At 36.7% G+C, this 17,376-nt stretch overlaps 1 pseudogene; it reads right to left on the bottom strand.

Annotated features, from left to right (window-relative positions):
* Positions 1-16,447: 16,447 nt before the first annotated feature.
* On the bottom strand, positions 16,448-16,934 carry LOC123806039 (annotated as a pseudogene).
* Between the last annotated feature and the right edge of the window lie 442 nt (positions 16,935-17,376).

Genomic DNA, 17,376 nt, shown 5'->3' with positions numbered 1-17,376 from the left:
ATGCACCTGAAAATCATAACTCTGCATGGTGACAGATGGTGACTAGACAGTCGTGGTGATCACATCATAAGGTATATAAATATAGAATATTGTATACCTGAAACTAGCATAACATTGCATGTCAACTATCTTTTAGTAAGTGGTTAGATCAACATTAATGTTGGAATCAGCACTTTGTAATTACATTTATGTTGGTGAAGCAAAACAGTAGAATTTTAAAAAATTAACAAAGCTTCCAAGACTCAATGTTTCCTTTTTAAAAGAAAAGATAGCATTTTTAAAGTTTTTTTTTTTAGTCAGTAGCTACAGTCACATATCACCCTGCATTTGCACTATGTATCTTATTATTGAGATAGGGATAGTAAATTAAAGCTTAAATTAAATGTATTTATTATAATATAATGTTCACAGTTTTTTTCCATAGATTTCTGAAGTATCTAGGGGAGAAAATTCGTACTGAATACTGTATCAAGCAAGGTAAATTACTAGATTTGTGTGTAAAGTGGGGAGAGACATTTGATGGAGCTGATACCTTTGTATTACTTTAAACTCACTTATGCCACTAGAAAACAGTCACGTTCCCAGTAGATTTAAAGAATAAAGATTACATTTGATTAGGATTAGTGGGCAAGCATTTTGTAAAGCTGCAAAATATTTCGAATCTGTTTTTACCTGTCTTCTTCCCTCATGCCACAAATAAGGTATCACCAAAAGACCAAAAATATCCATTGAAAAAGTATGTTTTCCTTTAAATTTTAGAGAGAGAGAGGGAGAGAGAAGGGCAAAGAGAGAGAGAAACATCCATCTGTTGTTCTGCTTCTTTATGTATTCACTGGCGGATTCTTGTGTGTGCCCTGGTAGAATTTGAAACCTTAGTGTATCGAGATGATGGTGTAACCAACTGAGCTACTTGGCCAAGGTGAAAAAGTAGTTTTTGATTTGCATATAGTCACAATTCAAAAATTAGTCACAATACAAGAATTAGAGAGTCAGAATTTGAACCAGGTCTGTTTGTTTCAAGTTTATGCATATCTTTCCTGCCGCAACCAAATGTGTCTTGTTTTTATATCTATAGCTCTCTATATTTATTTATATATAGTTATATATGTCTTATATAAGACATATAAGTCTTATATATGTCTTATATAAGACATATATAACTATATATAACATATAATATATGATAGAAATATATTTAATATATATTGTATATATATGAGATACATATATACCTGAGTGCAGAGTTCAAATGCTTCACTAGTGTACCATGACTAAAGGAAGGTAACTGCTTATCTTAAAGTAAGGTAGTTAACTGTGTGCTCAAGGTCTCTTTTGTATTTTTGTCATGGCATTCACCATATTATTTGGTGATTTGTTTGTTTATTGTGTGTCTTTTTAAAACTATTTCTCTGTGCCCACTGTGGCAGCAAATGTACCTGCCAAACACAATGCGTTTATCCAAAATTTGGTGAACGAAATTCAGGAAGGAGGGAGGGAAGAAAGAAGCAGGGATGGGTAGAAGAAAGGGAAGTGAAGATGGATAACAAGTATAGAAATAAATATCTTGTCCTGATATATATATATATGTATATGTACATATATAACATATATTCTATATATATGTAAAGTATATATGTAAATAAAACAAGACACATTATATATATATAATTTTTCAGCTCCAGATCTTGACATTCTAACACTGTCTAAAAAGTTCTTCCCTCTATTTGATGAACTTCTGTTTTTATGCCTTTTGATTCCATGCATGTTCTGAGTGTAATTTCTCCCATAGAAGCTTCCCTTTTCTTCCTTCTGATCTCAACAGTGGTGTGCTGTCACTAATACACTTGGGTTCTCCTGCTAGTGCTGCACTTAACACATAAGACAGCTGTTAACTGAGGCTCCATGTTCACACACACATGCACACACACAGGTCTATTTTGTGTTAAAATGCAAATTATAAGAAAACAGACTCAGTACATGATATAGGAATAGTCATTATTAAAAATGGAAGAACCTACAAGCAGCTTGATAGGGCATATATGGTAAATTCATAACATAATGTGTAGTTTGTGTCTATTGACAGTTGGAAGCTTAAGGAGGCTTTTTTTTTGGTGAAAGTATTTCAGAGACATCACTGCAATTTCATATCTCCAGTACACAGATAAAAAAGAATAAGCATATTTGGAATCAGAATTTCACACTGGTGAGGAACACAAAACAGGATCTTCAGATTCCCCAAATATGAAAATAACTTCATAACTTCCTGCTTCTAGCTTGAATCCTAGAGATAGCTGCGATTTGTGAATTTTCTCTATATAATCTTTGCTTCCCAAATAACAACTTCAAAGGGTTTACTTTGGTTCTCTTTCTTACCGTGGTTATTTTTCAGATGAAGCAACAAACTTAATCATTCCAGGGGACACCTTACGTGTCCAGTGATGGAAAGAGGATGACCCATGCCTTCATACTCAACCCCAGGATGCAACACACTCAACACAGTCACAAACCATTGCCAGTCTCGGTCCTGTGGCTCACTCAAACATAGTGGTTATTATGAATATTAAAGTTGTAATTTTCAAGGTACTACTGTTTGCTTTTTACCTAATTCTTTTTTTTATTAAATATTTTATTTATTTATTTTTAGAGAGGGAAGGGAGGGAGATAGAGAGAGAGAGAGAGAAACATCAATGTGCGGTTGCTGGGGGTTATGGCCTGCAACCCAGGAATGTACCCTGGCTGGGAATCGAACTTGGGACACTTTGGTTCCCAGCCTGTGCTCAATCCACTGAGCTACGCCAGCCAGGGTTTACCTAATTCTTATGTGGGTTAATAGAGCAAATTTTTGTAACTATACAGCCAATGAGTCCAGGAAAAGCCCTTGAAACCTGAGCTTTCATATGCAGTGTGTGTTCCACCATCCCATTGTGATGGAAACACAGAGTTAATACTACTGCAAATGTGGGGAGGAACCGAGGCTTATTGTTGCCTGAAGCTTTGGAAATAAATTTAGAGCAATCTCAAAGGAAGATCCGTCCAGGAATGGCTTGCTCTCTTTTGTACTCCTGTCTGTTGTGATTTCAAGATGCTGTTTTATTACTGTTAAGAGCCAGTCCAAATTTGATCAACAGAAGTTTCTCAAGAGAATGTGGGTGTGCTTTTTATCTTTGGAGCTCTTCAATTTATCTTTAACTTTAAACTACCTCAGAGTAATTAGTTTGATTTGATGCCATAACAGAAAGTAATCCTCAAAACTCTTAATAGAGTAACCCTGATAAAAGAATAAAAGAAAGATAATACAAAATTGCTCATATTTTTCTCATGCTTACAAAGAATACAAAATGATAAATTTTAGTTAATCATAAAATTGTTAATTGTGTATAGAATACATAGAGGAATATGGAAATAGACAAAAAGATAAAAAACCCAATAACAATAATGTTCTAGTACAGCGTGGTTTTATATGCTCTACAAATGTAATAATATGGCTTACAAAATTTTAAATGAAATTTCTTTTTGCTTATTCTTGCTATGTCAACAATTGTGCAAATATACTTTGGACATATGTCTAATAAGAGGTAGAGATACTAATTTATGAATTACTATAATGAAGTTGATGTTTTTTACATTAATAGAATTGCTTTTAAGTATGAAGCAAAATTTCTTTTTGTTGCCCTTTTAAGTAAGCTATTCAGCTAAATGTTGGTGGTGCTGGAGAAGCCAGTATCTTATGGGAGAAGAATCACCCCTGCCCTCTGCAATTCTGACAGTTGCCAACCTCATCCTGGGGGGTTGACCAATCTTTAAGGATGGAAACCACCTTATTCAGCATTTTTCTAATGTTCTTGTGGGAGTTCCAGGAGACCGGTGGTGTGGTAAAGTTGAGGGCAGAGGGAAATAACCAGACTTTCCTCATACCTTATCAATCACAACAGCGTTTAAGTCTTTTGTTTGTTTGTAGTCTAGGTCAGGTATTATTTAAAGGAAGTTTACATGGACCAATAGATTGTGAAAAATATTTGTTTTGTACTAAGTCTAGTGCAAAACATTCATTTTATACATGCTGTAACTAGAGCATGAGGAGACATACCTCCTCATTTACAAGCCAGGATGGCAGAATCAGGACCAGATATTTATTTCTATACTTGTTATCCATCTTCACTTCCCTTTCTTTCTTCCCTCCCTCCTTCCTGAATTCCATTCACCAAATTTTGGATAAACGCATTGTGTTTGGCAGGTACATTTGTTGCCACAGTGGGAACAGAGAAATAGTTTTAAAAAGACACACAATAAACAAACAAATCACCAAATAATATGCTGAATGCTATAACAAAAATACGAAAGAGACCTTGAGCACATAGTTAACTTCCTTACTTTAAGATAAGCAGTTACCTTTCCTTAGTCATGGTACACTAGTGAAGCATTTGAACTCTGCAGTCAGGTAAACCTTCAAGTCTTTTCTCAACCATTGATTTTCCGTGTGACCTTTGATAAATTCCTTACTGTGAATTTCTTCATAGTTCTAAGTAAGGGAGATGTAATCAGATAAACTCCACCTCTTTTTCCTACTTATAAATTCATGGAAGTGCATGTCTACCTACAAGGAAAAAACATTTTCTATACTCATAGCACTCTGACACCAAATGTGTAGGTGGTTTTCCCACACTAACCAGTTCTCCAACTCTCTGGATACTAACTGGGTACCCTACAATTCAATTATGACACTAACTAGCTGAAGTTAATGCAGAACTCACAGGTTAAGGGAAGGGCTCAGTTCCACAAGCCCACTCCAAATTTAGATGCCAGTCCCAGGTGTCAGGTTGTCACCTCTTCTTCTGACCCACTGGCTATTGATTGGGAGTTACCATAATCCCCTCCTCATACTGTATAATCTATAATGGCTCACAGAACTCAGGGAAACACTTATTTGCATTTATTGTTTCATTATAAAGGATATGGAAAATGATGCAGATAAGCAGCAGGATGAAGAGACACATTAAGCTAGGTCTGGAAGGGTCCCAAACACAGGTGCTTTCCCCGCTGTGGATTTGGGGTGCAACACCATCCTGCCACTTGTATGTATTCACCAACCTGACAGCCCTCTGAACATCCTGGTCTGGAGATTTTTCTGGAGGCTTATCACATAGGCAGCATTGATTACTAACTGAATCTCCAGCCTCTCCTCCCTCCTCAGAGGATGGGGATGCACTGAAAGTTTCAAACTTCTAATCCTGCTGAGTCTTTCCAGTGACCAGCCCCCACCCAGGAGCCCAGCAAGAATTTCCTCCTTAGAACAAACATCTCCCTATCCCAGGTAATCCTGAGAGATTTTGGAACTCTGTGTAAAATGCTCCTATCATCCCCATCAACCAAGAAGCTACAAGAGTTTTAGGGGCTGTATGTCAGGAACCAGAGTCAAAGATCAAAGATTGAAACAGAAGATGCCCCTACCACCCCAGCTACTCACAAATTACAAGGGTTTTAGGAGTTCTGTGTCTGGACAGAGACCAAGTATATATTTGTTAGTATGTCAAAGCCCATCCTCTGGTCTCAGGCCATGGCCCTGTTATATATAGCAAAGTGATCATTTGTTCCAGAGCATTTTCATTTGGTGTAGTATTTACAGAACACACATAGCAATAGTATCATCACAGATATGTCTAATATTCGGAGAAGCCAGTGTGGGCTATAGAATATTTTAAAATAGAGCTAATTTGTCTTAAAATACTATCACATACCTCTCTACATTTTTGTGCAGTTTGGTTATTCTTCTACTGCTGTTTGTACCTCGTGATAAGCTTGTTCAGAACTATTTAGCACAAAAAAATCAGTTGATGGTTAGTCAGGTCCAGTTCTTCCTCAGGCCAGACATTTTCCATAGGTAGTACCTCCTGAGGAGGCTTTAAAGCAGGGGTGTCAAACTCAGTTTCACCGGGGGCCACAGCAGCCTCGCAGTTGCCTTCAAAGGGCCGAATGTAATTTTAGGACTGTATAAATGGAACTACTCCTTAACAGTTAAGTGAGAGCTCGGCACTGTCGCCGGGCAGAAACAAGATGCCAGGCCGGATAAAACAAGGTGGAGGGCTGGATTTGGCCCACAGGCCTTGTGTTTGCCACTTGTGCTGTAAGTCATTTTCCCATTACATTTGTTCATCAATGTTAGTATTTCCCTAAGACATGTGAATCATGAGGTGGTTGGGTCTTAGCCACAATGCCATATCACAGTATGATCAGAGCACCTTCGGTTTCCTTACAGAACAAATCAATAAGAATCACAGAGTTATTTGCTTTGTCTTCTCAACAGAATCCACCATTGCCCATGTACAAGATACTGTCAAGGATAGGAATCGTTACAGTTGGCCATGACCTCTTTATTTCTGAGTTTCAAATTAATCAGGGCAAAGCCACTCACCCTGCCTCACCTCACAGGTTGTCCTGAGACTGGTTTCCATAGTGTGTTGTTCATGGCAGGGCCCACTTCTTCCTAGGGAGAGGAGATGAGTGGCATTTAGAATAGTTCCTATCCCTACTAACTGTGTTACAGGATACATTTTATTTTCACCCATTCTGGTGGTGAGAGCCATCGTAGTATATCAGTGTAAATTACAAGTGCCCCAGAGAACTTCCATTTGTTCGGAAGGCCATAAAATCTCCATAGGTGTGCCCTTGGGGCCCGGCAGCTAGGACTGAGGGCCTTTGCTCCAGGTCCAGGTCAGCCTCCATTTGCATTATAATAGTCAAGAGGCCTTGTGGGGTCAGGGCATAGGCCCTTTTCCAATGCTGCGTTTTAGCATTATCCAACATTATTTGTTGAGTGGTAGCATTTTTCAATATTCTTAAATCCACATCTTTCTCCAGCTACTGCCTATTTCTCTTTACTTCCTCACAGCAGTCTTTCTAAAAATACTGCTTAAAATGTATACTTACAATCTTCATTTCCTCATCTCACATTTTTTTCTTAACTTAGTATACTAGTAAAAAGTGTTGTCAACATTTACCATTGGGATCTAATGAACTGACTATTTATTATCTACTTAAAATCTTTACTAGTTACGTTTACAAATAATTTAAAGAAAGAAGAATAAGGGAATAGTAAAGAATAACTATTTAAAATTGGAAAAGATTTAAACATGGAAATCTCTCTATATCAAATAAGTTTTGGTACCTGCATCTCAAAGATAAAAAATGTCATATACTCTTGCAACAAAAAGGGATGGTCCAGGTTTTTGTTACAAAAAATTTTGTGTGAAAATGTCCTTTCTATTAAATGACTAACTGGAGGAGAATACGGTATTTCCTTTTTGTCCATAGAAGAACGTTGTTCAGACATTGATTCTTGAGTTCGAGAAGATGACCTATAGGATATGATCTGAAGGCTTGTAGTCTGAAATTTCACATAAATGATCAATTTCATCATTATCATTACATCCAGAGTGCTGCTGTCTTATTCAGCTTCTCATTTTCCTAAAAATTGTGAAATGTCTAGTGTATTTTCTTTGCCATTATGGGCAGGCAAAAAGTCTGAATTCTCAACTGTGATCAATGAAAAGTAAAAACAGGCTACAAGGATAGTTCTTCCAGGCTGTTTGAAATAACTGTTTTGAATGATGATTCAATACTTGAAGAAACAATTAGAAAATTGAAAAATGATGATTTACTTCACTGTTGCATTATCCTTTTAGGTGAGTTTAATATTCTTCCATTTTTAATATTTTAGCCTTTAAAATATATATGGAAATAATTTGTGAATAGTGGTGAAATCAATTCTAAGATTCTGAAATAGTGAAATGTTTCAAGAGATAGGAAACAGAAGATCATTAAGATCCCACCATATACCTTAGATATATAAAAGGGTCCAATAGATTCATGTTGTAATTCATACAGAATGGGTTTTATTCTATTAAAATACTAAACTTTTTGTTTCAGTTTTGGAAGGTCTCAAAGAAAGATTAAAATATAAAATATGAATTCTTACACACAGAACTGTTCAAAAAAGAAACTCAAAAGTGAAAATGGGATCCAGTGGACTCTAATTATATATTGATTAGCCCACTTTTATCAAGATTTCTGCCCCCCATGAATATAATGAACTCATCTTTCAAGGTCATTAGTAATGCAGGTCTTGGCAAAATGCGTAGCTAATACTGAGTTCTCATTATTGAGGTCTGAACAGAGCAATGAATCTGTTCAAGGTTCTACATAGCTGACTTCACCTTCACTCTTGAAACCCTATTCTGAATGACTTCTATAATATCACACTCAGTGGTTTTCTTCCTACCTCACCTGCTGCTCCTTCTTAATTTCCTACTCTTACCCACCCAGTCTGACATGGGAGGACCTATCATCTGTCATCAGCGTTCCTCTCCACCTACTCTCTTTTTGTAGATTATCTCATCCAAACCCATCTGTAGGTTCCTCAGTCTCCATCTGGATACGCCAGGTTTCATATGGCTCACAGTGAACTACTGCCTATCCCCTCCAAACTGACACTCTCAATTCTTGTGTCTCCCTGTCTTAGCAGATGGCACCACCATTCCTCTTGTCACTTGGTACAGACATTTAGGAATCATCCTTGATTATTCAACACTAAGCTTAGATATCTCAGTCTTCAAAATATGTTTGATATATGATAACATTTTATCATCTTCTGTGTAAATGACTGTAGTCTAAGCCACCATCATCAGTCACCTGGACCACTATACCAGTCATCTAAATACTCTCCAATCTTGCTCTCCTGCAACTTAGTTTCCAACCAGCAGAGTTTTCTAAAGACATTCTTACCTTACATGACTCTCCTGCTTAAAACCATTTGAGACCTTCCCATTGTAACCAGAATTAAATCAGACTTTAGACCATCTAGTTTTTATCTACACCTCTTCTTTTCCCTCTTCCCATTATTGTATGCTCTAGGCCTTCATTCTGTTCCTCAAACATACGAAAGAAAATTTTATCTTCCTCTCAACTGAAGGGAGAATACAAAAGAGGCTACCTCTGTGCAGACTCTAAATTGTGATCTCCTATTTTCCCAGAATGGTGAGAGCTCCATATTGTAGGACTGTAGTAAAACGTCCTTGCACCTGACCCATCTGTAGCACTGTTCTTCCTCCTTTGGGGGAAAGTGAGGTTGGGAGGGTGTATCCAGTTTTGCGTTATGTGCTAATTATCTATGTTGTAAATAAAAACATATATCATGATACACAGAGTCAGATCTCAACTAAGGGCAGATGTCATTCCTTGTTAGTTAGAGGAACCAGAGGTCTGTTTCTTTAAGAAGCCTTACCAGTAGGGAAGAGTATAACTTACTATATATGCATCACTGTTTAAAATTTTATTTTGACCATGATATATAGCAAGACATGTATTTTACCTTAAAGCCCCAATCATACATACATATATAAATATATAGTGATGTGCAATTTAAACAAAAATTTCACACAAATACACTTACTCTTACACATGTGTTATTCTCTTACATTTTCTACACTATTCTGTTTTATTTCAATTAAAAATTGAATTCTGGTTATAATCCACAAAATTGATTTCATAACCCACTAATTAGTCCCAGTCCATGGCTTGGAAAATGTCAACACCATTGTACCCAGGAGATACTGTGAGAGCAACAACAACAAAAAACCCATCTAAATCAGACTGGGGGTTCAAAAAGGGTTTCTTAGAGGAATTCGTATTTCCTGGGAAATAAAGTATACCCTCAGCAAGGAAAACAGAGTTTGGTGCACTTTTTTTTAAGCAAGCATTTTTAAAAGACTTTATTTATTATTATTATTGTTTTCAGACAGACTGGAAAGGAGTGAGAAATACAGGGAAACATCAATGTGTGGTTGCCTCTCATGCGCCCCCTACTGGGGACTTGGCCTGCAACACAGGCATGTGCCCTGACTGGGAATCGAACTGGTGACACTTTGGTTTACAGACTGACATTCAGTCCACTGAGCCACACCAGCCAGGGTGGAGTGTGGTGTACTTTATACTGAAAAACAAGTTTCCAAAAGGACTTGTAATGAGACAGCATGTGAATGAGTGATAGAATGAATAAAAGAATAGGAAAAGACAGAAATATCTCTAAAGCACACATAACATGCTTAATTTCTGTTAATTTAAAATTAATTCATAATTTGAGACAAAGTCAAATGTCAGTTGTTTGACTTTAGAAAGCATATCAAGTCTGTAAACATTTATTTACCAAATGTTTATGGAGTGCCTCTAAAATACCCAGAACTGTATTACTTTTCACTTGTAGGATGATTATAATACTCATGTATTACTTATGTATTATTAACCTATAACCTTGGATATCAAACACTGCTATGGTATTAACTTTGAAATATGAAGGCTAAGAACAGTAAGAGTGATGCTAATAATGATAATAACAGTAATAACTAATATTCATTGAGTGCTTTCGACCCTTCCCATTCATTTTGGAATTATCTCTAGTGAGCTGAGTTATTACTGAATTGTGGACTATAACTTGCATGTATTTAGTTGTTTCACCCAAACATTAGAATGGCTTGCACTTAATAAGTTTTCTATAAATGATGCTTGAAGTAATCTAGTGGGAAAAAGCTGAAATACAGACTGAAATACTTTAACAGTAAAGCTTATCCTAGGTGAAATAAGGAACCAGTTTTAATATCTCCTTTGAGGCAGGTTTCTCTTCTGTATCATATGGAGTTTTGAGATGTTTTCTTTTATTTTTATATCTTTATTATGTTCTGGAAGAATAGATTAGTTTTCAATAATTGCTATACCCCTCTTTTTTCATATTCAAGATTTTCCCCTCTCTTTTTTTTTAAGGTCACAATGTTTCTTGTAAAATTGCTCATTGGTGAGCATAGTATGAAAGCAAACTTAAGGAGACAGTTTTATTTTCTTGCCGACTAGAAGGAGAGTTCCTTGTAGGAGAGCTGTTCCTGTGTTCACAGCGGCTTCAGCAAGGATCCTTGGAGGCAGAGAATGAGCTTCCAGGGCTGACATCCACCCACACCCAGGTGTCCCAGGTGGAGGATGCCATTTTGCAAGAATGGTGGTAAAACTATGGTTTTCAGAGAGGAAAGCCTACAGGAAGCCAGGTGAAGCAGATGAGACAGGGCTCAGATGGGGAAAGAGGAGAGAAGATGGCTCTTGGATTGTTTTCAGTGACTGGTCTCATTCACCTCTCTGTCTAGGTCTGTAATAAATGCCACGTTGCCCAGCGGTGTTTTTGTGTGAGTTTGTCTTTCAGGGAACCTGTAAGTGGAAGGGGACGTAGTCAATGCCTGACGTCTAGGAGCGGTGCTGGTGTTCTGCACTCACACTGAAAGTAAAATTACCGCAGCCCCCTCGACCTGCACCAACAGCTTTTAAATCTCAGGTCTGCCCTTTACAAAACTTGAGACCTTGGGCCAAATCTCTAAACTTATGTTTTTAAATCTGTAATAATTTGAGTGGAAGGTATAATAATATATCTGAATAGAGTTTGTAAAACATTACGTTTAAATATGTTAAATGTTAAATATGCAGGTACATTAGGAGATGCATAATAAAAGCGAGAGAAAGCATTTCCTAACTCCCCACTGAAAAGATCTTGTGACACTCAGGCTCAGCTGGAGTGTTAAGTAGTAGCTTTCCCCCTGCTCTGAAGATTTTGAAAGGGCCTGTTGGTGCCATTGTGCATATTTGTTGCTTGTTTATGCAACCACGTCTTTCCTTTCTAATGGTACCCAGATTTTCTCTCTAGGTGTCTATACTGGCCCCCAGTTTATCTGTTTCTTGAGAAGCTGATATCATACTTTGTTCTAGTCACTGGACACAGGAGCTTGATAAAGAAATGAAAATACTGCCAACACAATCCAATCAATGAGTTTCAAGACTCTTTTCTAAAAAACCTATTTTATACATTTATCTTAGATATGTGCATTTTTATTACAACATGACAGAGTCCTGAAAGCAGTGTTGTTGGTTAAAAATTATGCATATTTGAAAGTTCAATACACACTTCTGCATTGTGTTCCCTAATTTTTAGCAAGGCATATTTAAATGAACAAAGTCGGAGGATGACTTATTAGCTATGAGTGTTATTGCCACTTAAACTTTGTGCTGATCTAATGGGTAATAAATAGGTTATTATTATTCCTTTAATTTATAATAGTTATATCTTTAAAAATTGAAGTAAGGACACCTAACAAAATTTCAGGTGCACAATACAGCCTTGTTAAGGATAGGCACAATGCTGGACAGCAGCACATCCCCCAAACTCGTACCTACTGCATCCCTGAAGCTCCATACCTATCCAACAGCACCCTCCCCTTTCCTCTTCTCCCCAGCCCCCGGCCCCCAGGATTACGCTCTGTTTCTGTGAGCATGCCATCGTATTTTAGCTATCTCATGTAAGTGGAATTGTGCAGTATTTGTCCTTCTGTGATTGGCTTATCTCACTTAGCACAATGTCCTCCAGGCTCGTCTGTGTCATCACATACAGCACGATTTCCTTCCTTTTTAAAGAGTGAACTTATTATTGCGTTTGATGTTGTTCATAAGGAGAATAAGATACCTTGAATTTTGTAGAGTGCTGCAAACTTAGAAAGTAATATTAAATACCTTTCCTACTTTTTCTTTCTTTTTCTTTTTAAATTAACAGTTGTCTTTAGTTTAATGCAAAAACACATTTTACTCTACAACTTGCAATTGTGTCTGATGATTTGGTTTTCTGCATGATATTCCAAAACAAAAGTATGTCAGAATATTTTAGTCCAGGATACACTTCCCTAACTGTGGTGCAATCTGGTATTTTTTAGGATAATTGTGATTCAAATATCCCCTTCAATGCAATATATGCAATAATATAATTTAGTCTGAGACAGTTGCTTTTATTTTTTGAGACTTATTTGAAGATGCACAAAATAAAGGGAAAAAATCTATATTTATAAAATAGCCTGAGAGGGTTTTTATAATAGTATTTTTATCATTTTGAATATATTAGTCTCATGTAGTGAGACTTTAACGAGAAGATTTTCATTACTGCTTCATTTTTGAAACAACCTTTTAAAATGGGCATTGTTTCCTATTTTGGCCATGTTACAACACACTACAACATCTTTCAAATGGTAAGAACCAGAAAGTAAAGTTTTTCATTAACTGTCTCTTTAGATGTTATGAATGGTCAGAAAAGAATGCACCCATAGGTCATTTTTTTGAAAAATTGTTAAACTAATGACCAGCCTGTGTCTCTGTGCTCAGGTCATGTCTGTTTTTACTAGAAATGAGGATCATTGCTTCTTGAAGAAAAAAATGTAACCATCCTGCACTTAGCTTTACTCATATATTACCTTATTTTGGTATTGTGCAGTCACATAAACATTGTTATGATTTTCAGAAATTGCTGAAGGACATGTAAACATGCCAGATAATGTAACGATATGCGATTTAGACTGGAAGACTAATCTTTTAAAAATATATTATCTCTGTAAATTAATATATAATTTTAATGTGGTTCCAGTAAAAGATCTAACAGATGTTTAAATAGAATTTGACAGGCTGTTTCTTTATAAGAACCACTTGAAATTTGATTCTATTAAGATAAACAACATGTGAACAAGCAGTCCAACAGAGTTAACTATAAGTGATAATGGGGAAAATATATTTATTATGTTGACAGACAGAAGCCTAGGATTTCTAAAATGAAACATTTCAAATATTTAAGAGGAATTTCAGTAACCCAGTAAGAACAGAGGACAGGAAAAGACAATTCACAAAAGATGAAACACCAAAGCACAACAAACAGATGCATAGATATTGGTAATATATTTAATCATAAAAATAATTGAATTTTATCCCCACAAAATAGAATAATTAAAAAAATTGCTAATGTTAAGTATGTGTAAAGGCAGGTACCATATATTTTGAGTCATAGTGGGGTTAGTAATTGATATACAGCCACTACTAAGGGAACATTTGGTAGCATTTATTAAATTTTAAACATGCATGGTTTATGACATCACCACTTTATTTTATGATATTAACCTATATGTTCATCAGTGGGACATGAGAAATTAACTAAGAAACAACCACATTGCTATGACTAGGAAGAGTTACAAAATATGACATTCTGTTACAGACTGATTCGCAAAATATGATATGAAAAAAGCAAGCTGAAAATGCATACAAAGTATTGCAGGAAAATGCAAAAAGTGCATTCCTAAATACATGCATCACAAGGATAAAAATGGTTAGAGAGGACAGGGGACAGGGTGTGGGTTGGTGGGAAAAATTAATTTCGTTAACTTAAATATTGTTATGGATATTGATTAGAATGTTAGCTGTGTAATTAAGCATTTACCATTAAAGGAATTCTACTGAAGTGTCTAGTTCAGAATCAGAAAGGTATAATCTTGAGTAGGGCTTATAAGCTAGGGTATATCTTCTTAGATAAATATAAAAACATTCTTTTGCTCCATCGAAGGAGTTTGCTGAAGTAGAATGCCATATGAAGTTTAGAAGACTGACTTGAAGATTCCTAAAGATAAAATTTCTAATTACAGACTTGACTACCTTGGGATGCTTCTTGGCTCTCTATCAACTCAGTAAGGAAACACCCCTCTTTGTGCTGTTCGTATTAAAGATTGATTTGCACCACCTGCTGCACGCCCTTATCTAGTTCCCATTGTAAGGAGAATGATCCAAATATCTGGGATTAGAAAAAGCTGCTATTGCAGGATAGACAATGTGAAAAATGTCATACATGGGATGAAGTGTGTGTGTAAAGGTACCTATCACATGCTCATGAAAGGGGCTGTTTCCGTTTACAAGCTGAAGATTTTCTTGCTGCTCAAAGAAGAGGAAGAAGAAAGATAAGGAAGAGGGAAGGGGAGAGTGAGAGAGTGTTTGCACCTTTATTTTGTGGAAAAGAAGATGTGGTCATTGGCTTATATGGATGGAGTCTGACTACTGGTTAGAATGTACAGTTTTAAAAATACCGCATTTTGTTGTAGATAATGAACACCCATGTTTTTGGCTCAAACTTTTGGGAAAAGAAATCTTTTGTTTTAATTTTTAATTAAATTATTTATTTATTTATATTTAGAAACAAAACTCATTATCATATTTCAGGGTATTGTTTTGCATACAAATATTGTTATTATTTTCTAGAGTTACACTTAAGACATAAGCATACATAAAAGAATTAAAAACATTTACCTAGATAATGCTCATCATTATTTTTCCCTCAAAAATTTGGCCAAAATAATATGCATTATACATGGCAAAATGCGAAAGTCTTGTGAATTTATACACTAAGGAAAAGAATAAGACATACCTTCTACAAGTTTCCCTAAAACCATTCATTTTATATTTTGGCTGCCTACATATACTGTCTTAGGTGCTGTTACAATAACTAGGAACACGGAGGCAGAGTTCTTGTCCTATGCAGATTAACTTCTGGGTCACAGGCAGACAGAAAGAGACTGTAAAATAGTTGTGAAATTTAAAAACTCTGAATAAATGAATTAAGGACTCAGACAGAGAATTCAAGTAGAGAAAAGTGCCAAGGTCGGTGAAGAGTGGGGAGGACAAGCACTCCAGGCAAAGGGAACAGCATGTGCAAATGGCCTGAAGTGGAAGAAGAGCCAACTTCTGCAGGGAACTAAAATAAGAGGAGAGTTGGGGCAGGTGGGATGGTGTGGAGTCTAGCAGAGGGACCTGGAGAAGTAAGCTGAACCCACATAGTGCAGAAAATACAGACCATGCTAGAAAGATGAATTTTGTTCTAAGTGCAGTAAAAACTATTGAAGAATTTGTATAAGTGCTGCGGTTTAGAGCATAAAAAGTCACATTTTGTGATTATTGACGGTAAAAATATTTTATTAAATATACATATATAATTTTTCAATTACGCATATTGTTCCAAAGAAAAGTCTTATTCTGCCCACCACAGTGTGGTGAATACATTCTTTCACTGAACTAAGGCTGTCCTCTTTCATATACACAATTAGCGTTCCCAGGAACTTTTTTTAAAATTAAAAATTTTTGTGAACACAACATGAAATCTGCCCACTTAACAAAAATTTAAATGTATTAAATCAAACATATGGTATTATTAACTGCAGGCACAATGTTATACAACAGACCTAGTGAATTTTTTCTTTTTACATAACTGAATATTTTGTATTCATTGAACAGCAGAAACTCCCTATTTCCCTTTCCCTCCAGCATCTGCCATCCACCATTCTGCTCTCTGGTTTTTTTTTTGTTGTTGTTGTTTAGTTTTCATTTCACAGTCATAAACTTAGCTCTGCAATCCAGCTAGACTTGGAAGGTGTAAGGAAAATACAGGACCCAATGAACTGCAGCGAGCACATGAAGATTATACAACATTCCAAGCAGTTGGGGGTGCAGGGGGGCTCTCCTGAGCCACAGAAGGAATGGTCTGGTGGGTAAGATAAGACACAAGTCAAATGTATTAGAGTTGTCCACAGTCAGTGATGGTGATCTTCTCGCTGGTCTTGCCATTCCCGGACCCATAGCACTCCATGGCTGTCACAGCACCCATGCCGTCTTTCACCTGGCCGAAGACTACACCTTGCCGTCCCACCACTCGGTCTTGGCTGCGCAGACGAAAAACTGGGAACCGTTTGTGTTGGGTCCGGCCTTTGCCATGGACAAGATGCTAGGACCTGTGTGGTTCAGGATGGAATTCTCATCATCAAATCTCTCCCTGTAGATGGACTTGACGCCTGTGCCAGTGTGGCGTGTGACGTCACCACCCTGGCACGTAAGTCCCAGAATAATTCTGTGAAAGCAGGAACCTTTGTAACCAAATCCTCTCTCCCCAGTGCTCAGAGCATGAAAGTTTCCTGCGGTCTTTGGAACTTTTGTGTGCAAACAGCTCTAAGGAGACATGGCTCGTGGTCGGCAGCGATGTCAAAGAACACGGTGGGGTTGACCATGGCTGGATGTGGGAAGATCTCCGGCGGCATAGGCGTCTGCAAGGCCTGTACTCTCTGAGTTTGACTATTTTCAATACCTCAATAAGAGGAATCATGCAGTGTTTATCCTTCTGTGACTGGCTTATTTCATTTAGCATAATGTCTTCCAGGTTCATCTAGATTGTCACATATGGCAGGATTTCCTTCTTTTTTAAGGCTGAATAATATTATATGTGTTTAGCATACTTTATTTATTTACCCATTGATATTTAGGTTGTTTCCAAATCTTGAGACTATTGCTGCCATGAACGTAGGAGTGAAGATATTTCTTCAAGATTCCTGATTTTAATTCTTTCAGAGTATTATCAGATCATATGGTTCTACTTTGAATTTTTTGAGGACCCTTCATACTGTTTTCCACAGTGACTGCACAATTTTCTGTTCCCACCAACAGTGCACAAGG

Source organism: Phyllostomus hastatus, unplaced genomic scaffold, assembly GCF_019186645.2.
Source record: "Phyllostomus hastatus isolate PE091 unplaced genomic scaffold, TTU_PhHast_1.1 phas_scaffold_345, whole genome shotgun sequence".
In the NCBI taxonomy this organism is placed as follows: Eukaryota; Metazoa; Chordata; class Mammalia; order Chiroptera; family Phyllostomidae; genus Phyllostomus; species Phyllostomus hastatus.
This window is presented reverse-complemented; position numbering and strand designations above follow the sequence as displayed.